Source organism: Crocodylus siamensis, chromosome 10 (assembly GCF_052110815.1).
Source record: "Crocodylus siamensis isolate JL-2025a chromosome 10, ASM5211081v1, whole genome shotgun sequence".
Lineage (NCBI taxonomy): Eukaryota > Metazoa > Chordata > Crocodylia > Crocodylidae > Crocodylus > Crocodylus siamensis.
The window spans coordinates 73,328,113-73,351,729 of record NC_143404.1 but is presented as its reverse complement, the minus strand read 5'-3'; the positions used below and the strand labels follow the sequence as shown (position 1 = coordinate 73,351,729).

The 23,617-nt window shown below is 48.5% G+C and overlaps 1 pseudogene; it reads left to right on the top strand.

The window, feature by feature from the left end:
- Positions 1-18,753, top strand: LOC149856951 (protein-glutamine gamma-glutamyltransferase 6-like; annotated as a pseudogene).
- The last annotated feature ends 4,864 nt before the right edge of the window (positions 18,754-23,617 follow it).

The following is a 23,617-nucleotide window of genomic DNA, read 5'->3' as shown; positions in this document are numbered from 1 at the left end:
ATGGCCAAGTCCCAGTTTACCACCTCTTGTGAGTGCCCTGACCTTGGTGCTGCCATACACCAGGTCAGGCCTAGGTGGGACTCAGGATTTCTTGAAATTTTGCCAGTAATGAGGTCCAACGCCAGGCTCAATATGGTCACTGGGGATGGTTCAACATAACTGTGCAGCCACATTCCTGACATTAAGATATTCATTAGGGGACATTAAGTCTTCAGTTGTTCAGTCCTGAAGAACAAGGTAAAGGTAGACAAGGCTTGACATTTCCAGCTGTGAAAGACAATTAGGAAACATCTTTCCAAATGTCTTTATGCACCACATCAAAGATAAGGGCACAGCCAATTTTTTTTTCCTGAAATGAATTGGAGAGATGGGGGGGGAAAAACACCCTAGTATGACAACAGTGCAGGAAAGGGAAATAGAGCCTGGGTGGTTATGAAAGGGAATCTGTGAAACAGTTCCCGGTTCTTACTCCTTTAATCATGTTGTGTTGAAAGCTCAAGGCAGCCTCTAGGCTCGTGCCAGCATGTGTTGCCAGAATTTGTTTCTAGATAACTTTTAAAGCAAGGGAGGAGGGAGATAAAAGCAGCAGTGAGTCTGTAATTAGGATTAGAATAGGTGGTGCTTACTCAGGAAGACAAACACAACAGTTCTGCTGTAAAGAGCTCCCTCCAGGGTACAATCCAAGGCAAAATGCCAAACAAACAGTAGACAAATTATGACATATAATCACAGAGACGCAAGGCTGGAAGAGATAGTTTCATAGTTTCTAGGGTCGGAAGGGACCTGAGCAGATCATCTAGTCCGACCCCCTGCCATGGCAGGAAAGAGTACTGGGGGCAAATGACCCCAGCAAGTTGTTCATCTAACCTCCTCTTAAACACCCCCAGGGTAGGGGCCAGCACCACTTCTCTTGGAAGCTGGTTCCAGACCCTAGCCGCCCTGACCATGAAGTCGTACCTCCTGATAGCTAACCTAAACCTGCCCTCTGCCAGCTTGTGACCGCTATTCCTGGTCACTCCTGGCGGTGCTCGGGGGAACAGGGACTGCCCCAATGCCTGCTGATCCCCCCTGACTAGTTTGTAACAGGCCACAAGATCCCCCTCAGCCTTCTCTTGTGGAGGCTGAACAGGTTCAGGTCCCGCAGCCTCTCCTCGTAGGGCCTGCCCTGTTGCCCCCTGATCATGTGGGTGGCCTCCTCTGGACCCTCTCCATGCTGTCCACATCCCTCTTGAAGTGCGGCACCCAGAACTGGGCCCAGTACTCCAGCTGCGGCCTGACCAGTGCCACATAGAGGGGGAGGATCACCTCCCTGGACCTGCTCGAGATGCATCTGTGGATGCACGACAAGGTGCAGTTGGCCTTCCTGACCGCATCCCCACACTACCAGCCCATGTTCATCTTGGAGTCAATGATGACCCCCAGATCCTCTTCGGCCTCTGTGCTGACAAGAGGGGAGTTCCCCAACCTGTAGGTATGGTGCTGGTTATTCCTCCCCAGGTGCATCACCTTGTACTTGTCTGTGTTGAAACCCATCCTATTCTCATCCGCCCACCCTTGTAACCTGTCCAGGTCTGATTGTAGCCTGTTGCATCCTTCCAATGTGCCCACGTCCCCCCACATCTTAGTGTCATCAGCAAATTTGAACAGGTGCTTTCTACCCCCTCGTCCAAATCACTGATGAAGATGTTGAACAGCCCCGGCCTGAGGACCGAGCCCTGTGGGACCCCACTGCCCACGTCCTTCCAGATTGAGAAGGACCCATCCACTACCACCCTCTGGGTGCGGCCCTCCAGCCAGGTGGCGACCCGTTGGACTGTGTGGGTGTCGACACCACAGCCCCCCAGTTTCTTAATGAGAACGGGGTGAGAGACAGTGTCAAAAGCCTTCCAGAAGTCCAGGAAGACTATATCTACTGCTGCCCCTGCATCTAATGATCTGGTGATCTGATCGTAAAAGGCCACCAGGTTGGTCTGACAGGACCTGCCACTGATGAACCCATGCTGGTTGCCCCTAAGCATGCAGTCCCCTGCTGGCCCCTCATGGATGTGCGCCAGCATAATTTTCTCAAACAGCTTGCCTAGGATCGAGGTGAGACTAACCGGCCTATAGTTTCCCGGGTCCTCCTTCCTGCCTTTTTTGAAGATGGGGACCACGTTGGCCCTCTTCCAGTCCTCCGGTACCTCACCAGAGCACCACGAGTGCTCGTAAAGCCGTGCCAGGGGACTTGCAATGACCTCGGCCAGTTCCTTTAGAACTCTAGGGTGGAGATCGTCTGGGCCGGCTGACTTGAATACGTCCAACCCCTCCAGAAGCTCCCTAACTAAATCCTCGCTAACCCGTGGCCCAGGTGTGCCTCCCCCGGGGCCCGAGGGGGGCCCAGCAGGGAGGTGGCTGTTCTGGTCCCTACTTAGGAAGACGGAGGCAAAGAAATCGTTAAACATGTTAGCTTTGCCATCTGGTGTGACGACCCCATCGCGTCCTGCAAGGGCCCCACGTTACCCAGGACCTTCTTTTTACCCCCTACGTATTTAAAAAAGGACTTCTTATTGTCCTTAATCTGGGAAGCTAGCCCCAGTCCCATCTCTGCCTTGACCTTCCTGACTGCCCCCCTACATCCCGGAGCAACTACAGAATAGCCCTCCCCGGTGATGACCTCTTCTTTCCATTGGGTGTAAGCCTCCTTTTTAGCAAGGAGACATTCCTGGATACTTTTGGTGAGCCACGGAGGCTTGTGTGCTCTCCTGCTCCCTTTGATCCTCGTTGGGTTTACCTTCCTTTGGGCTTGGAGGATCGTCTCCTTAAGGAGCGACCACTCTCCTTGGACACCTGGCTCCCCTCCCCCCTGGGACCTCAGCACTTCTCCAACTATCCTCCTTAGCTCGTTGAAGTCTGCCCTCCTAAAATCTAGGGCCGCTGCCTTACTGCACACCTTTGCCACCTTGCGCTGGATGGTGAATCCCAGCAGGCGATGATCGCTGTCGCCCAGGGGGTCGAGCCCCCGCAGCCTCCGCACCAGGTCATCACCCGTGGCCAGCACTAGGTCCAACAAGGCATCTCCCCTGGCGGGGCTGTGCACCTCCTGGGTTAGATGGAGGTCCTGCACTGGCCAAGAACCTGTGTGTCAGGAGGGAACACGAATGCAACATGAAATTCTGAAATTGGGAAAAAAAGATATTAAAGTGTAAAACACACCTCTCATCTCCTTAAAGGGTACCCCCTACCATGACTGTGTGAACAAACACACCACGAGGTGTGCCATTAACACCTCCTCTACATACCACTGTCTTGCCACACTTAAATGAGATGCTTGTTATGTAGGCAGCAGCTGGCACTCCAAGCTCAACAAGGCTGATCATCACACTTCAGAGTACAACAGTGCTGGGGCAAATCTTAAGGCGAGGACAGGACAGGTCTTTGCCATCACCTTGAGCTTTCAGAGGGCAGTACAGCCTGGGGACAGCTTCAAATGCAAAGCAAGCACGGTTCATCAGCCCACACACTGCTCATTCTGGTTGCAGACAGCACAGGTACTCAGCAGCTGCCCACATGGCATGTCCTTGCATTGTTAAACCTGGTTCCATATACCCTGGACCTATAGTCCACATGCTCCTCAGAGCAGCAGTTAAGTTCTTAGTGTGTCACAGCATAAGCCACCATCCATACCCCAGGGCACAATGCCATTAAATAATTAACAGAAAGGTAAGTCGCATTCTCATTCAGATAGTGAACAGAGCATAACAAATTGCTAGTCACCTCCCTGGCAGCATTTCTAGGGCATCCAACACTGCGCTGGCAAGGTGATGCCCAGGAAAAGTGAGATGAACATGCAGACACACACAGGGACACCGGGGAAGGGGCCACAATGCTTGCACTTCCATAGCAACCTGCTGGGAAACGCTTGGGTCTGTGCGCTGTTTGCCTTCGTTGTCAAGGCTTCGGATGCTCTGCTCCAGGTCATCTACTCTCCTCTTGCTCTGACCTCCTACCCTGGCAGTTTTACCTCCTTTCTAGTTCCTAACACTCTTCTTCACGGGCATTCGTGCCCTTTCCATGCCACTTCCTATCTCTGCAAATAGCTCTGCAAAAGCTAAGGTTTCCCCACAGTCCTTCAAACAAAGATCCTTTAATTCCCTGTGAAGCACATTTGAGAAGAGGGCATCCCACCCTCTGTGTTTCTAGACCATGGTTCTCAACTAGGGCACTACAGCACTCATGATTCAAAAGATAAACCCAAAGATTTCAAATAGTTTTGACACTATGGATTCCTATTTCTGACCTCTTACATCTTCCTGAGTTCTTTGAGACTGAAGAATTGTTTCAGTATTTCCATAGCCAAAAGCCAAGTAAAAGCTAAGAGCTGGAGTTCTCCAAGAGGGGCCTCGAGAGTCTAACCAGGTGGAGAGCTACTGGTCTAGGCTAAGCCTCTAGAGTACTTGACCTTTCTTTTTTACTTGCGTGGAACAGGCCTAGCTTGTTCACAAGTTTAACTCATTTACACTATTTGTGATCTGCCCTTATGATTACAATCTTTTTGGCAGGTGTGCTACAAATGAAGCCCCATGCCCACCCTGGGTGCCACTCTGATCTTCTTTCCCCCATCTAATCTGCCACATGGAGGCTGCGTCACTTATGGTTCACGTGCTACAGGTTGGCCACACCTGACTTTGCTCCCTGATACATTAGTTTCAAATTTTGGATTGATATCAGCACCAACCTCTCCCAATGACCCCCAGGCTCATTATTAATGCACGGTCATCTCCTCTGGGAGGCCCGTTCTCTTCAGAATCAGCTTGCACCAGGGCCCCATCTAACATCTCTGAAGTGGGGCCACTGGCTAGAGTGCACAACCAGGACCCAGCAAATCCAGCTACACAAATTTTATGCCGTCCAGCACAGCTAGTGCTGTCATCACCTGTTACAACCTCAGCCTCTAGATCACCTCCAAACCAAGAACCAGGTCTCCACCAGGTTCCTGGGGCAGTTTGTGCTGCTCTTCAACCCATGGTTCCCTGGTACGGTCTAAAGGTATCATGTTTGTCATCTCAAGTTCCCCGATTCTCTCAGCTGGGAAATCTGAATGCCACAGCAAAGCACAGACCAGCGACAGGAGGCTGCAGCTGAGACCCTATTAGAGGCTGAGACACTGCTTTCTGCTTTATTTTGGTGTTGCTCTGAATCACAGATCCAGCTGTCTGCTTGTATAGTAAAACAACAGCAGCATGAAACCAATTATGTCTGCATGTGACAGAATGGCACACCGCCTCACAAGGAAAAACACTGCGCCGACTAAAACCAGCAATATCTAGCAGTGTCTTGTGTATCTGTATCAGCCCTCGCACATAGATAAGTGAGCAGGTGAGCACGTCTTATCTTCTCTATTGGCAGGGACAGGGGCTACAGGGATGCTGTACTTGCTACATGCGAGTGCCCAGCCATGGTCGTGGAGTTGTCAGGTGGCAGACAGAGCCTAGCTTCTTCCACAGAGCTTACTGCAGCTCTCCTTCTAGCTGGGGCCCAGTGACAGGCAAGGCATTGCCCTCTTCGCTAGTCCTCTGACTTGGTTTCTCTAGATGATGATGTCTATGTGACTAAAGAAGAGGAGAGACAGGAATATTTTCTGAATGACAGTGGACTCATATACCAGGGACTTGTAAAGTATATTGAGCAAGAGGCTTGGAACTACAGACAGGTAAATGGAAACAGACATCCCAAAACTTTCGTAAGGAAAGAGGGCATGAGGTTGATAATGCCCACCTGAAGCCTCAGGGCACTCATCTGGGAAGACAAGAGAGAGAGCGAGAGATCGGGATTCCTGCCCCATTTCTGACTTTTCTGCAAATGTAATAGCTGGTCATAAACATGTAAAAGCAGCCACACCTGAATTACTTCCCCTGCTGTACACTTATATAGAGATCAAAGGCAAAACCCTAATGGCAGGTTGCTTTTGCCTGTTATCCAAACAGGAAAGAGACAAGAATGTGCTGGTTTCTCCTCCTTTGTGGGCGGATAGTATATGGACTCATTTCAGAGAAAAACCTGTAACTCTTGTGCTGCTAGTAACTGGAAATCTTGTAAGTACAGCAATAAATCAGAGTTGAAAGAGTAATCCCAGCCATTGAAATGAATCGACTGTATCCTTCTTTTGGGGCATGTCAAACATTGTTTGCAACAATGGACCAAATTACTAGTCCATCCAGTCCAGTACTTGGCTCCAGCAGTAAATGTTTACCTAGCCCTCGTTGCTCAATGACTGGTCACCTGCCCCATCCAGTCACAGGGAGAGGCCAGACATAGAAAGTTTCAGCCTGACAGGCAGGACCTTCAGAAGCAAGGTAGATGTAAACCTTGCAGACTAACTAAATTTGAAAAGTATATGGCATAAACATTTGAGAACCTGTGAACATCCTTTCACAGCATCCAAGGAGGTGAGCTTCAGCTCACAAAAACTTATACTATAGCTAGCTCTGATTTAATTAGCTTATAAAGGTGCAAATCTACTCTGCCTTCTGCTTGACTTCGGGCTAGCATGGCTACATTCATTACTCAGGCAGGACCTTGACAGAGGATCTGGAAAAGGTCACTTAGAGGAAAAACATTTTTAGGCAACTCTAAGTATGGGTGGCACAGTATACAATGGCATGACGTCACTGCTAGTGCGCTTATTCAGCTCTCTAATATTGGGTCCACTAGGGAAACAAGATACAAGATTTTAGAAAACAAAAATTAGATCTAAAGTTTTCCCCCCAGTTGGACTTTTCCTATGGCACATACAAATGTGCTCCTACCTTCTAAACAGCAATGGATTGCACAAGCATGAATTAAGAGACATGTCCTCCATCTCTCTTTAAATATGTTCTTGGCACGTAACAAGCCATTTTCTGGCTTACTGAAGTAGAAAAGCTCAAGCTGGAATTTTAATCAGTTTGCCCTTCCCAAGAAAACATTTAGACAGTTGCATTACATCTGTCCGGTAGCTCTACATGTATGCACCAGTGTGGTAATCCAGCTGCCCGCTGTGCCTGCCCACCCACCTTTTTAACTCCTCCAGTAGCTTGTGCACTGTCTCCATTAGCTGTTTTGGTATCCAACCAAGCCCAAACCATCATATTTTTGTGCTGAGGAACAGAAAACTTCCGGGAAGTTCGTCCTCTGATGCCACGTTGATTTTAGCTTGAGGAAGGCGTGCTGGATAGATAGCCGTCTTACCATCCTGGATTGGAGTCGAAGCCACTGTCGGGATCTAGCCACTGACCTAGCCAACAGTAACAACTCTGCATATATGTGAGCAGGGTGATGAGTCCCATAGTAAGAAAAGTGGTAGTTACTCATGGTTTCAAATGTACCTAAGGTAGAAAGCGCCAACCATGTAGGGGACCATCTGCTACATGATTAGGCAAGAAAGGATGGCATTGGACTTGATGCACAGACAATTTCCCATCAGCATGACTGATAAAAAAGTTTTTCAAGAAGGCTGGAATAACTAGGAAAGGAAAATAATATTTTTAAAGCTTTTTTTTGGAATATTAAATGTCAGTCATACTTTTGCCAAAAAGGAGATTTAGTCTATTCTTCTTCTGAACGCTAATTTAGAAAGCCTGTGTTCATTTTGAAGGTATGTGCTACTTTTTTCAAATATATGAGAGATTGAGGAATCCTTGAAAAAACAGCACATGTATTTAATGTCTGTTTTTAACCTCAGGGATGCTTTCAGCATTCAAAGTAAAGGACTGCTTACAACTATCAAATACTGTAGTTAATCACTGAAAAACCCCCAAGAGTCAGCCACTTAAGTGTTAATATTCAAATTTTATAGACAGGAAAATTAGAGAGAGAGAGATAAACTGGCTTCCCTGATGCCATTTAAAAGGTAGTGGTTGAGCCAGAACTGGAGCCCGCATCACTCAGGAAAGCCTGTCTTCTAGCTATAACGCTATATTGGCATTAACCTCCAATACTGGGTAAGGCATCTGTAGTCACCTCTCTCACCTCCACAATATTTCAATTGTTCTGCATACTATCCACCAAAACACCCTCCAACATTCACCAGTTTAACAGAGGCCATACAACCCACAATCACTTCCTGTCTTCTCTAAAAGATTACTACACTTGGTCACATATATCTTTAAAATTGCTGCTTCTCTATTCATAAATCATTACATACTTCCTACTCTCCCTTAGGGAGAGACAGGCATTTAGAAATCTTGACCATCTCTGTTCTGCAAAATACTAGACACTATGCCCCCACATCCCAGAACTGAGATTTCTTTTCTTCCTTTTAGAAAACACAATACACACGACTCTACTTGCTTTCAGTATTAACAAAGAGCTTCACAAAGGTAAATCTACAAGCCTAAAGTACAGATGGTGATACAGAGTCTATCAGTTAGTCGCTAGAATTAAGGAAATTAATTCTCTCTCTCTCAGGTTCAAATTTTTTAAACAAATTAGGTGTGCAATCACATGCTGTGCTATACGTAAACAGGGGATAGATACACACAAATGAACATAATTCAAGTATTTTAGTGCAGCTAGAGAAATTGCATGCAAATATGCAGTGACTTTGCATTTAAATCAGCATATATTAGCAACCCTAACTTGTTTAGAAACCACACCTTTTAAGTCTTTCTTCTGTCTGCCCGAAAAACCACTTGAGATTTTACACCAAGATCAAAGATCATTGTAGGGTTGGGTCATGAATTTGCTTGTATTGGAAAGGGTTCTAGAAAGATCTGCAGTAAAGCAATGTCCAAGGAAACAGAGAGAGTTTGCAAAATTGGGTGGAAGATGATCAGATTTAGGATCTGTTACAGCAGGATTACATGGATCTTCCAGCGAGGGCTGGAGGGCTGTCAGCCTGACCCCTTTAGCAAACTGCTAGAGCTATAGCCCCTCTGGTCCAAGGACAGAAAAATGCCTCGCAGTCCCAGTGGAGCCTCCAGAGCACTACAGGGCTGTGGAACCCGTCTCTTTCCACAAAAATGTGATTTCTCTCACAAGAGAAAATCTCTTCCAGGTGAACAGCAATGATGAAAAGCGGTTGTGCAGGGGAAGTGGACTGGGAAGTACCCTTGCGCTGGAGCAGCAGTGTGACAATCCTTCAGAAGTGGCACAGAGGCCTGTTCACTACAGCCAATGCTGGGACTCTGCTCGAGTACTGTGCACGGGTAAGTCACTGGGATGACACCACTTTCTCCATGAGGAGCCCCGCGATTCCTGTCACTTCCGCTGGCAGCGCCAATGCTAAGGCCACAGTTTTCATAGTTTCATCTCATAGTTTCTAGGGTCGGAAGGGACCTGAGCAGATCATCTAGTCCGACCCCCTGCCATGGCAGGAAAGAGTACTGGGGTCAAACGACCCCAGCAAGATGTTCATCTAACCTTCTCTTAAACACCCCCAGGTTAGGAGCCTGCGCCACTTCTCTTGGAAGTTCGTTCCAGACCCTAGCCGCCCTGACCGTGAAGTCGCGCCTCCTGATATCTAACCTAAACCTGCCCTCTGCCAGCTTGTGACCATTATTCCTGGTCACTCCTGGCGGTGCTCGGGGGAACAGGGACTCCCCCAGTGCCTGCTGGTCCCCTCTGACTAGTTTGTAACAGGCCACTAGGTCCCCCCTCAGCCTTCTCTTGTGGAGGCTGAACAGGTTCAGGTCCAGTCGCCTCTCCTCATAGGGCCTGTCCTGCTGCCCCCGATCATGCGAGTGGCCTCCTCTGGACCCTCTCCATGCTGTCCACATCCCTCTTGAAGTGCAGCGCCCAGAACTGGACGCAGTCCTCCAGCTGCGGCCTGACCAGTGCCGCACAGAGGGGGAGGATCACCTCCCTGGACCTGCTCGAGATGCATCTGCGGATACATGACAAGGTGCGGTTGGCCTTCGTGACCGCGTCCCCACACTGCCGGCCCATGTTCATCTTGGAGTCAATGATGACCCCAAGATCCTTTTCTGCCTCTGCGCTGATAAGAGAGTTCCCCAGCCTGTAGGTCTGGTGCTGGTTCTTCCTCCCCAGATGCAGCACCTTGCACTTGTCAGTGTTGAATCCCACCCTGTTCTCATCCGCCCACCCTTGTAACCTGTCTAGGTCTGATTGTAGCCCATCCCCCCCTTCTAGCATCCCCACATCCCCTCACATTCTAGTGTCATCAGCAAATGTGAACAGGTGCTTTTTACCCCCTTGTCCGAGTCACTGATGAAGATGTTGAACAGCCCCGGCCCGAGGACCGAGCCCTGCGGGACCCCACTGCCCACGTCCCTCCAGGCTGAAAATGACCCATTCACCACCCCCCTCTGGGTGCGGCCCTCCAGCCAGTTGGTGACCCAATTGACTGTGTGGGTGTCGACACCACAGCCCCCAGTTTCTTAATGAGAACGGGGAGAGAGACAGTGTCGAAGGCCTTCCGAAAGTCCAGGAAGACTATGCCCACTGCTACCCCTGCGTCTAAGGATTTGGTGACCTGGTTGTAGAAGGCCACCAGGTTGGTCTGACAGGACCTGCCACTGATGAACCTGTGTTGGTTGCCCCTAAGCATGAAATCCCCTGCTGGCCCCTCATGGATGTGTGCCAGAATAATTTTCTCAAACAGCTTGCCTAGGATTGAGGTAAGACTAACTGGCCTATAGTTTCCCAGGTCCTCCTGTTTTGTCACAGCTCCACACAAGAGGAGGATTTTCATGGGTTTTATAATGCCTATAATGTTGGACTATTTACATTCAACTGGAGGAATGCAATCTAATAACCTCAAGCACCACAAAGTTACAGCCTGCCTACACCAGAGGCCCTCCTTGAAGGCACAAAAAGCCTTGTTACAAATAATGCAAAGTTCTTGCAGGACTGCACACACGCACAGTTTGCTCTGTGATAACAAGAGACTGCAGTCACAGCAATCTGCTGCAATCGTAGCCCACTAGAGTGGAAAAATAGCTGTCATGCTAGTACCAAAGCCCACGTTTTTGGGAAGCCCCACACTGGGCAGTAGGAATCAAATAAGCACGGCCAAGACCAGCTAGCGAAGCAGGTGATGTCTGCAGTTTCCTACTGAGATTCACTGAGAGTTGGTGCTTGCGTGGTTCTGGTTCTCCATCGCTTTCTGAGGTTTCTACAGATGTCCAGTTCCTTTTGGCAAAAACACATTTGGGGACTTGTATGAACAGTGAACAAGGGGGCTCCGCTGCCTCCCACTTAAAACTGCCCACAGGGCCAAGGCTGCCGGTAAGTAGGAAGAATGGCAATTAAACAGTACGTGCAGAACACGTACGAGAGGACCCGGCAACAGAAGTACATGCAGGGGAAGAATGTCAGGGAAATAAAGAGAGAGTGCAGGGTGGAGAGAAGACAAAGAGCAAGGGATCTCTGCACTTCCTTCTCCTCAAAAAGCACAACCATGTTGCTTTGAAGACAGGTAAAACACTTTGACATCATCTTCCGTTCAAGTAATTGTTGCTAATGTGACAAGTCCGCCACACAATCCTAAATGGGAGAGGGGTGTCCACAGGTCAGTCCATCTAATTTCCGGCGTGGAACTGGAAAAATGTCACAGAATCATGGAAAAGCAGGCCGGGCAGGGCCCTCGGGTGGTCACTTTTGTCCAACCCCCTGCTGGAGGCAGGATCAGCCCCGTTCAACCCATCCTAGACAAGTGTAGGTCTAACCTATTCTTAAAGCTTCAAGAACAGCCTCATGAGACTACCGAGTACGAAATAGCCAAACACTCTCTAACTTGCCACAGGTCATGCCATGCCTCTGCATGGACGCAAAGTGGTTTGTTAAAGCACACTTGAAAGCTCCCAGGAAGATGACAAAGAGGTTATCAAGGAATACGAGAAAGAGATAATTGCTTTCCATGTCTTCAGTCTTATTTGCATTTCAGTCTTGAGATCCTTGGGAATCCCAACCCACTTGAACTCGCCTCATGATACAAACACAACTCTGAGTATAGATAAACATGTTGATGCCTCTGGGAAGACCCTGTACTTGGCTGAAGACAGCGCGTGTTGTTCAGCTCTTTCTACGTCTACAATTCAGGAACGCATCTTTCATTCCGTTCCTGGCTGCTTGTTTACAGGCGCTGGAATTGCATTCCTAACCAGTAGTGTAACAAAGGATGGGGAAGTAGGGCATGAGTTCCAGGCATTGCCTAAGGGGTGGGCATCTCACCCTCTTGTCCCTAGACTCCCACCCCTTTCCACCCTGCACCTACCCGGCAGCAGCTCTGACTCCAGCAGCAGGCACGGCAGCGCAACAGTGGTGGTGCAGAGTGCAGGATCAGGGGCTGGTGGCTGGCAGCTGCTGGGCAGTGTCATTTCTTTTTGCTGCCAAAAAAGCACTGCTTAAATGGCCTCTCAATGTATATGTTGGCAGTATTAGAAAGAGGGAAAAAAAGAAGGAGAGGTGACATCTCCTCCCAGTTGCAGTGAGCCTCCCGCCACTGTTCTGCACCGTGCACTGCTGCTGCCTGGGCATAGAGCTGGCTAGTTATGCCTCTGTTCCTCCCTCTCCCTGCTCCCATCACCCAGTACTGTAAAACTGGAACGCTTGAGGAACGAGCATAGTAAAAGTTTCTGGCTGCTAAGCCTGAAGGGCAGCACACTCAACCTTTATCATTTTACTACTTGATTCCTAAATCTGGCTTGTAATTTTGCCCTGCACCCCAACAGCTATAAATTGTCATAAAAGTCACACTTTCTCCCTCCCATTGTGTTTTTCAATCTATTTCCAAATCTCAACCCCCACCAGCACATCTGCTAGCTCTAAGCACAGGCACATTCTCTGCATACCAGGAAGTTTAGACTCATCTCACTGATGATGTGTGTTAATGGGATCCCTGCGTCATTCAGTGGTGTTTAGGGAATTAATTAAGCTCATACATTGAGTAAAGCTGTGCTCTGCAGAAAACCTGCCTCATTGTCTACACACTTCAGCTTCTACAAAGAATGAGGCAAGGGCCTACATCTAGAAAACATAAGGCTTCTTGATTTAAGACAACTGAATATCTTCTAGAGACGGTGGGTGCCATCCTCCTGGGTTTATCATGTGACTTCTAAACCAAAGCTTAAGGAAACTGCACAGTCGTGTAGTTACCACTTCCCAGCAATCACACCAAGATACCTGAGGTCCAATGTGCAGACATACTGAGCTTTCACAACTGAACCTGAAGTCTGTGGAAGCTCTGCACCTCCATGGATGTGAGCACAGGACTGGGAGTTGTGTGGTCTTGACATACTTGTGGCTTTTCAAATGACTCACTGCTTGGCTTTGATTCTCATGCCTAGTCTGTGCAAGGATAACAAGCCTTCCCTCACCTTGAGGGGATTTGAGGAACAAGGTCTATACAAGCCATTCAGATAGGCCTTTACAGGCATGATCCAGAATGCCCTAAAAAAACCCATAAACCCCAAAAAACCAGGATTAAGCCCAGATATATAAAGCTAGGCAATCAAGAATAGTGAACACTTAAAGATACAGCTTTAATGTTCTTCCATGCCCCAACTTGCAAGGTGACAATAATGCCTCCCCCCTTCTCAGGGGAAGTATGAAGATAAATTCACTAATATTTGTAAGTTGCTGATATGCTGTAGTGATGAGCACCACAGAAAGGACTGTACGAAAATTCCCATGGTCCCAGAGTCAGGTTTTGGATGGTGGCAGCGCTTAAAGCAGGAGCTGCGTAACGCATGATAAAAGGTAACAGAAACATTTTCCAGATGCCTCAGGCCCCGACCACCTCCATTCTGTGCACAGAGGCCTGGGGTCTGTGAAAAAGGAGTACATGGTTACCTGATTAAATAGTACATCATAATGCAAGTGTACAAGGGGGCTGACTTCAGGTCGCACACAACTTGACAAACCCAGATCTGAAAGCTTGACTTGGCAAATTACATAATGTTATTTCACAGAACAGAATTTGATCGTTCGTGCATCAGGAACTGGAACGTGGCAAAGAAGCAACAGAGAAAGAAGAGAAGCTTGAGGAAAGAGGGAAGACTGCAGCGCCACAGAGCAGGGACCCGTCACTGCACAGACACGGAATCATTTTCCAGCACAAACCATTCAGATTAGTCAAGACGTTTGGACTGAAAGCTGGTTTGTCAGAAGAGACCTCCTGGGCTCTGCGTATGATGGATGGCAGGGTCTGGCTGCAACGCCGAAGGAGAAGTGCAGGTAGCGCTCTGCCCAGAAACATGCCTACTCCCTAAGCCATGTGCCTCTTCCCACACGGCTTCTAGCCTAGGCAACTGCTCAACCTCTCTCTAATCTAGGCATATTTCCATGTGGTCCTGCCTCTCTCCGAGCTATCAAAGACCCCGGATTGCAACAGCTCATTTGTGTTTGTGGAGGAGAGTGCTGACTATGTGACTCGGATTTATCACAGCAATAAAAGGAAGGAGATAATTTACTCCAGTAACAAGAAGATGGGAAAATCTATCAGCACCAAGGCTGTGGCAGCAACTCCAGCCAGGATAATCACGAACAGCTACAAGTATCCAGGAGGTAAACTCTTGACTCTGGTTCTCTTGCTGCTCACTGGCAGTCAGGATAAGTTATTTGGTTTCTCTGCTTTTTACAGGGCAGAGCTGTTATGAATTGCCAAAAGATCACATGCCTCGTTCTAATGGCTGAGTATAGTATCTGTAACACCCATTCACAAGGTTATTTATGAAATTTAGATTTGAATAATTACTAGGTGATAGGTTTCTGTCCTCAGGGACTCTGGTTAGCCAACAACCATTATTCTGCTGATGTAATTTGTGTGATATTCTTGCAGGGAGCTGTGTGGGTGGAGTTTCTGTAGCAGCCAGACTGGACCAGTCTCTCCTGTTCAGAGGAAACAGCAACTACCCTGCTCATGCAGGTAAAGGAGTCTGTTTCCTGGGTAGGAGTTATCTTTCTCTTGCTCACCCCTTGATATGTGCAACAACTGAACACGTATACTATCTAGCTAACAAGTTCACAGGCACAAGCACTATGCTTAACACAGTTAGCGTTAGTTTTGCCATGAATGAATAAATATGGTAGTCACCATAGCAGTGAGGAAATCTGCCTGTTGGCACTGCAATATCAAAGGCGGTAAGTATTACCCTTGCAGTGTGACTGGAGCTTCTGGGCACAAAAGCTGGCGATGAGCAAGGAGGGACCGGGAAATGCACAAACAAACCCAACAGCTTTTAAATGGTTTTGAATGATTAGTTCACAGCAGTTTACAGAAATGCACTTAGCAACTTGTGTGTACACGGCCTTGTTAAATGGGGAAGAGATGAGGGGCTAGGTTCATAGGGGGAACCTGGGCATCTAACTGTCACTTCAGGAATTGACATCCAAAAAATTCAGATCCTCCAGAAACCCACCAAAATCCGCAGATACCCAGGTCCATGCTGGTGAGTATACACAGAGCTGTTTGAGTCTTGACAGCCTTGAGCAGCTCGGTACATTTGTATTCACAAACCTGCAGTGCCCGTTCCTGCACGCGTGCTCACAGTGCACCACACAACCAGGTGCTGGTGGTGGCAGTGACACCTCCTCCTTACGCCACAGGTAGTTGTACACCACTCTTGGGACGTCGCAGGCCTAGTTCAAATCCCTGTTCTGCCTCAGAAGACTCCCACATGCATCCCAAAGGACTGTCCTAACCCGTACAGACACATGGCATGCACTTTTGAACTTTTTAAAATGAGCTGCATTGCCTCCTAGATGTGCATCTCAAAGCCACCAACTCTCATTTTCCCCATGTTTGTTCACAAGGTTGAAAAAGGAAATGACCCATTTTAATCCATTTTCACAAAGAAAGTAAGTCACTCCCTTGCTAGTTATTCAGGCTTCACTTCCTTGTGTGGCCATGATTCCTAGTCATCCATGGAAGCTTTTAGAAAATTCTGGAAGAAGATCAGGATTTCTAATGTAAAAGACAGTGACCAAGTGCTCGCAGGCCTTCTTTATGCATCGGCAGAGCAATAAAATACAGAGGTAGCCCTAAAAGAGCGACCAAAAGAGGCTACAAAGAAAAAGTGGAACAGTGAAGGATGCCACAGGCGAAAAGGTAGGAGAAGGGGGGGGCGGGGGGAAGGCGTGCAGGAGAGACAGGGCAGCCCACAAGAGGAGATGCAGGAGGGAGGGAGCCAAGACACTGGCTGAAGCAGTCCTGCATTGATTTGCTTGTGAGAGTGTGACATTAGACTTAAAAATAAATAGACTTGATGCAGAGGTGGCAGGTGGCCAGCACAGACTACCTGCTTGGGATGATGGACCCTTTTTCCTCCTTTTTCATGTCCTTGCAACAAGGTAGTTAGCATAAATTTGCAGATTTGTTGGACCCTTGACAGGCTGCTCCACGAGCACTTCTGCAATGGCCTCAGACCTTGCAACCTCTGGACTGTCAACCACGTGCCTTAGCACCAGCACCACTCTAGCCCCAGTGGATCCCTGACCTGGAATAGCTACAACCTACTTCTGTGGCTGGTAACCTTATCTTCCCACATGCAGTCTCCAAGTCCAAGCATCGTGAAGTGGCTTAGGAAGACGCCAAGTAAGTCCTTATATTCACAGGCAACTACAGCATCCAGTCCCTCCAACTGCATTGTAAACGAGTTGGCCATTTGTCCCCACTGCCCCAGCTGGGCAGCTGCTCCATAACTTCACCCCTCTAATGATGAGAAACCTTACCATTTCCAGCATAACTGTACCAATTGCTGGTTTGTCCCATTTGTTCTTGCGCCAACATTATCCTTTGGCTTAAACAACTCTTCTCTGTTGGGGTGATTGTTCTCAAGAAGTGTGTTGGCAGGGTGGGGGTAGCAATCTCTACTCAGTTGATATGAACTCTGCGATCACATCGTTCTCCTAAGCAGGACCTCACAAAACAAGGGAGATGTATAACAAGCTGCTTGGCATGGGACCCCCTGGAAGAAAAGCAAGAATTACAAGAGCTAGGAGGTCATCAGCAGCAGACAGTGAGCTTGGGGGAAGCAGCAAAAAGCCGGGCACCTGCGGGAAGTTCCAACTGGTGCCCCCAGCGTCCCATGATGGGCAGGGATGTCTCCCCAACCTCAATACTTAGAAACCTGCTCTTGGATCTCAAGACCGCAAGGGTGGATCCGAGTGCATCAGCTGTCCTCTACACAAGGAAGTCAATGGAAGAGATTTTGCTGAAATCCAGATCTATTAAACTTGGCTTCAAAGAAGGCAACTTTATGACAGCTCAGTAAGTGATACAGCCTCAGTTTATGAGCTCTTGGGCAACTGAAGGTGGCCAAGAAGGACACAGAAGGCTTGGTCAGTCATTGCCTCCTATTGCATGAGATGAGGCCAAGTGAGCTATTCCGAGTCCTTGATTCAGGGACACTGTTGCACAACAGGAGAAGTGTTTACCAGAGATAAATATTGACTCCCAGCCCCAAGCTAAAACACCATGCGTCCTTCCTGGATTCCATGAATAAACCGTGCAGATTTTCTCAGCTTGCTGAGCATCACCCCTCTCACTGCCCAACGTCAGCACGTTTGTACATGAAGGGGACAATGGCTGACTAGCCAGATACATGGGGCGGGGGGGCTACCCTGGGTATCCTGGGGAGGACTGGGTGTTTTCAATACCTCCTTCTCTTGTGGCTTCTTTGCCACAGAAGGGTCACTTTAGAGAATTTAACTTTAAATCCATAAGAAAGCTGCCAGGGCTGCGTCACCTGCTCCAGCATCCTTGGCAGATCAGGAGATGCAGGGAGCTTGCATCAACTGTAACCATCGTTAGCATGAGAATTGTCAGCCACCATAAATCCACAGCCACAAGATCCTCCTTAAAATGTAAATGTGAAATGTAACAGGGGTGTCAACCGGTTCCAGGTGCTAGAAGCAGAAGAGCGATAAACACTTCTCTGCTTCTACCTGAATATGAGGAGAAGATTCCACTGACAATCTCTCACTCCCAGTCTGGAAAGGTGCCAACTGACAAGAAGATCCTTACAAGTGCAGCATGTGAAGGCAAACAGGAGGCAAAGCTGCTTGTGGAGAAGGATACTGCGCTTCAGGACTCTCTGATCATTATCCAGGTAAAAGCAGTGGGAAGGTGCAGAAAGGCAGAAAATGGGAAAACTTGTCCCCACCCCCTCCTGGTCGAAGCTCAGCCGACAAGACGCGTGCCTGGTCTCTCGGTCACCCTGGCCTCGGGCTGCCCTGTGCCGTCATCGCAGGTGAAAAGCAGTTCCTCAGTGAAGAGCAGGCCAGGCAGCAGCCTGCCCCTAGCACGACCACTCTCTGCCTTCTCTCAGCTGGAGCTCAATTTCTAGTCAACTGTTGCCATAAGTGGGGTGAAAGTGCCCTACTGGCTCCCACGTGGGCGTGACCCTGCCCTGCAGCACGTTAGGACTTTCACTGTAAAAGCATCACGGCAGCACTCCCATCAGACACAACTGCATCAGAATAAAGGGCTCACTTGCATATTAGTTGGGGTGGCAGGAAACAGAGAGAGACTTGTTACTAAACACAAACAGACCTGAACAAAGCAACCTTGGCCAAGACAGGTCATACATCCAGTCCATATGTAGGCTTTCCCTTTAGTCAGGGGGCCCTGGTCAGTCCCTACCATTCTCCAACAACATATTCCCCAAGATGTGCCTGGAGCAGGGAAGCCTTGGACCTCCCTGTTAGCTAATCTCCCTGCTTCTGCGTCCCAATCCTTTGTAGTGCTCTGGGGATGTGCAGTTCATTTCCCTGGCCGAGGCATCGGCCTTCTTCCCCCTCTTTGTATTCAGAAGCCTCCTCTTGCAGGCTTGATCGCTGACAGGGTGGTCAGTTAGATGACATTGCCAATTCAGAGGATGTTGATCACACCTTCCACATCTCACTCCAAGGACATATCCAATTTCTACTTTTTTCCCTGTTTAGCGGTGCACTCTGCCATCTTATTGAATACTTATTCTCCTCCTTCCTCTGGACTGTTTTCCCCTCTGTCCTTCCAAGCAACATCCATGGCAGTAGGGGGTCCCTACAACACTGGCCTATGACATGCCCACAAAACTACATTTTCTTCCAAACCACTGCACTGACAGGCTGTTGCCTGGCTGGCCCTACCTTCTGCACCACCACCTGGCCATCCTGCTAGTTTGCAGCATGTCTCTGTAGCACTAGGATTCAAAGGCTTCACAATGTCTCACGTGGGTCTGTCAAGGAGCATCAGTACATTAGCAGTCCTCGGCTTCACTCTGGTCTTGGCTTAGCACCTGTCCCAAGATTGTGAAATGCACGTTTCGCCTGCTGTATTCTAGCTCTGATCTTGGAACTGCATCACCTTTCTGCTCGTATGAAGTTTCCCAGCTACCTAAAGCAGTCAGTTTGCTCCACTGGTACACACACCATCAATATCTATGGGACATACTGCATTAGCATCTTGCTTAGTTGCATCTCAGTTTTAGGGCGCAGGTCTTTGCTGCACATTGTTTGCCGGCCTCCTGGACCACACCAATCAGATGCTGCAGCTTTTTTTGAGACAACACTATGCACACCATGCCATTGCCACGCCTGGCATTATCTACATACACCCCATTCACCTGTATGCGGTGGCCATCTTTCAGTCTGCCCTCAAGAATTCTCCGAGCAGATGTTAAACAGCCGTGATGAGCAAACTTGGCCCTGACCGACACTTTTTAGTGCTGTGTCTCTGTTCTCACCTTCCAGGACTGAGGGAGACTTTTGCACCTGGGACCAGTTCAAGTGCTTGCTTGGCTGTGCTGCACATTTCTGGAATTGTAATCACCTTTTCACAAGGTCCATGGCAAAAGCTTTTTCACACAAGGCACAGACAGATTGTCCTTTACATGTCCTGGGCTCCCCCGCTCACAGAGCTTTCTTAAAGTAAATAACACTCGACCAGTACCCAAACCCAGCAGAAATCTGAACTGCAGGATGGGGCCAAATTAAATCTGTCTCCAGAATAGGCTGTTAGCTACTTTCTGCCCAAGCAGAGTGGTGTTTGCAGTTCAGCACACCCATGTTGAGCCCATCCATCTCCCACCTGAGAAATCAAATTAAGTGCTGCCAGTCTTTTGATCACAGCATCTCTTGCTGCAGGTGCTTGTCCTGACTGAGGCGCACAAGGCAGTTGGCTTGTCAGCCCTCTCTCCAGGCCAGTGGAAAGCTGCATGCTGGTGGTGGAAGGCAGTGGCCTAGCCCAGGAGCAGCTCCACATCAGGTACATAGAACATGGCCCGATTACACAGCAACCACAGGCAACAAAATGGATCTGCTTCAAAACCAGCTTTATTGCTAAATCTAAGGGAACTAGGCACTTCCTGACAACAGCTTATCTGCATGTGTTTGGTGCTAAAGTGAGATAAAATACTGTTAATATCAGAGGTTTCCATTCCCTGGCTGGAGAAACGTGCTGCTGCTTTGCAGAAGTGACCAAACAAGGAGTTGGAGAGTCAAGCTACTGCAACTGCTCCAAAAAGGAAACTTGCTTCCGCAGAAGTGCGGTGTCTCCTGAGCAACAAGTGGTAACCCCTCTTCCTCCTGCTGTGGTTTGTAAAAGAGGAAACAAAACCAACCTCTTGAAAGCAGCAAGAAGTGGCATTTATTGCAGCTAGACAGGTTGTTTTCCCCTCCCTCCATTACCCCACAGTTCTCAAGAACCAAGACAATGCATGTTTTGGGGGGATACAATACAGACCCCTCCCCCGGAAACATATTCATCCCAATTGCTCTTGGCCACCTCTTTAACACTGAGGCTTTTTTTGACAGTGCTACAGTTTCCACCCCAAGAAGATGGCAAAGGAAGTGAATAAATGTTTGGTGAGCACAACATGATTAAAACATTTCTTTGCTGAATAATTTTTCTTATTTGTAAAGAAAAACAGAACAAAATTGGGCCAAAGGAAATTTTAAGTTGAAGAACAAGAAAACTGTGATCCAGTGCTTTGAGCGTCTAAAACCAGGCTGGCTTGGGCACAGCCAAAAGGCAGCGGTTGACAGTTGGAAGCACTGGGGTGCTGTGAATGGTCCTGCATTCACCCAGGAAAGACCATGTAATCTGTCCTGCATGGTCTTCTCTGTGTCTGACTTCTGAGTCCAGGCTAGGTAACATACATTCTAGGCACTTCCCCATCTGCATGAATTCTTTCACAAGTTCTTCATTGAGAAGCAAAGGAATTTGAAAGCCTACTCAAGGGAACAATTAACCTGCTGACCCATCCATCATGCTGAAAAGATCATTCAACATTCACATTGCCTGACAAGTCTCTGTTTTCTTAAATAAGCTAAGGAAGCACCTCTGCAGCTTGGCCTCTTGTCTTCGAGTTTGCAACAAGTAGCTTGACTTGCACATAAAGAAAGAAGGACTGAGTTGGTTCCAGTGATTTCAGGGCAGTTGCAGAAATGGGAGCAAGGGCAGAGATGAGAGCCTGTGTTAAAAAATGCAGTTTAAGTCTAGTGCATTCTTCACAGCCAAGACATGCAAAGTAAGATGAAAGCCAAAAAGACAAGTTTCTCCTTGCATTGTCTGGAAACCCTGCACACAAGGCCCAGCCACAGTATCCCATAATCATAGCACCAATTTGACTGATACTTTGTGCTGAAAATAAACAGGCAGATAGAGGAAGGAAAGGGTTTGTTATCATAAATTGGTCAGTCTGCAAAACAAACAAACAAAACAACCCCCCCAACAAATCAGAAAAACACTCTGACTGAGGTAAACAACAAAAGCATGCAAACAGCTGGAACCAGGACTGAAAGAGGGTCTCATAACAGTTATGGTGTGCAGTGCATCTGTGGGGCTGGGCAGAGCCAGACAACCCTTTCATGGCTTGCTTGGATGACAAGCCATCTAAAGCCCAGGTTCATTCTGGACTCTGAATGACGTTCTTTGCCAGAGAGAGGAAGACAAAGTATTATTCCAGCAATACACCATGCATCCGCAATGTCCCGTAAGCAACGTAACCCGGGGTGCTGTAGGCTGCAACAGCTATAACCCAGGTTATGCCTCTTGGGGCCACAGCAGTGCATCATGGGATGCCTGGAGGACCAACTGGTCCACCAGCCCCGTCAGAATGTCATGGGACAACTGTTCAGACATCCATAATGACAGTGCAGGAAAAAGCATTGGCACCTCTTATTGTGCAATCCTTTTGGGACACTTGTCCCACGAGAAGTGCCAAAAACACCAGCACTCCTGCTTTATCCTGCACGCCCGCCTGTGCACCCTTCAGAAGTGTCATACTGACACTCAGTGGCCAGACAGAGAAAACCGCCAGAGCAGGTTACAGGGAATGCTTTGGTCCAAGTCGTTACTTCATAGCCCCTGCCTCACAGCATCAGCACCAACCCCTGGTCCTGCTCAGCTGGTGGAGTTTGCATCATGTTTTACAACATTCCTCCTGCTGGAAAGGGGCCAAGGTAATGGCTTTATGGGATTATTGCTTTATAAAAGTTAAGAGCTTAAACAGCTGTTGCCACACAGCAGCAGGAGGGAACACCTTGCTCTTGCAGTTATGCTCAGGGGACAAACCAAGGTGCTGTGCTGCAGCTGCAGGAACACTGAACATCACAGAAGAGGGAAATGCCTGAAGCCACATGAATGGCAGGTTCAGAGAGCGTCCAGTGTAACCCCACAAGTGGAGTCAGGTGCGCCAAGCTGCAGAGACTATGGCTTCCCATGGCTGCTACACCCGACTCATCCCAACCTGACATGCAGACAAGATCACTGCTCTTTTACCCTGTCAATATGAAGCATGCAGGATGCTTCTGGAACAGTTTCTGGATAAGTCAAGAACTTGAATCAGTGACAGCTATCTGCAGTCAAATGATGCAGACATCCCATTTCAGCACTTTGATCCTAGCGGTGCTCAAGGCTTCCCACTATCAAGCACTGCCTTCACCAGGCAAAGGCCTCCCAACACAGGAAGCCAGAGCAGAGAGCAGGCTAAGATGAGTTTCACTGAACTGCCCCTCCGCCCGCCAAGGGAAGGGAACCTAAGCCACGGCAACCCTTTGGGGATGCTCAGAGGAAACCATCTCACTAGCCAATCCAGTTCAATTTACTCATTGCTTAGGTGGTCACCCGTCTCCCTACAGGGGAAATGACACACCCACATTCCTAAAGCTTCACTTGGATTCCTTTAGGGACACAGAAAGCAGCTTACATACAGGTCTTTCACACTGGGCGAGCATGGCAGTGCAGCCACCTTTTCTGTAGGAAGCCATTTCCCTAAATGCCACATCTCCAGAGCTTTACCACTTTCTAAGTCTCCACAATGGAACCACCCCCTTGATGAGAAAGCGACCTTGGATTCATGAAAACTTGGGCATGCTGCTTTCTCGTGCTCTCTCCTCTATTGAGTACAGAAGGTGCGTCTACCCTGCCTTCTGACCGAGTGCAGACTGCTGTGGCTAACTACTTCTCACCACCCCCTTGCCCACAGGCCACTTGGAGCTGGTTCTGGGATTAATTGCCTGCAGGAGTCTAAGAAGCTGACTGATGAGTTCTTGGCTCCTAGACACCTTAGCACAACTAGATGTGTCCCTCTGCGGCAGGTCAGAATGGTCTGTTAGAGCCCAGCCCTGCTTAGCTTTATCAGTCCTTGGCTGGGAGACTAGAAAAGCCAAGGGAAGGAACATGGTGTCCCTTATCTTTTGCACCTCCCCTACC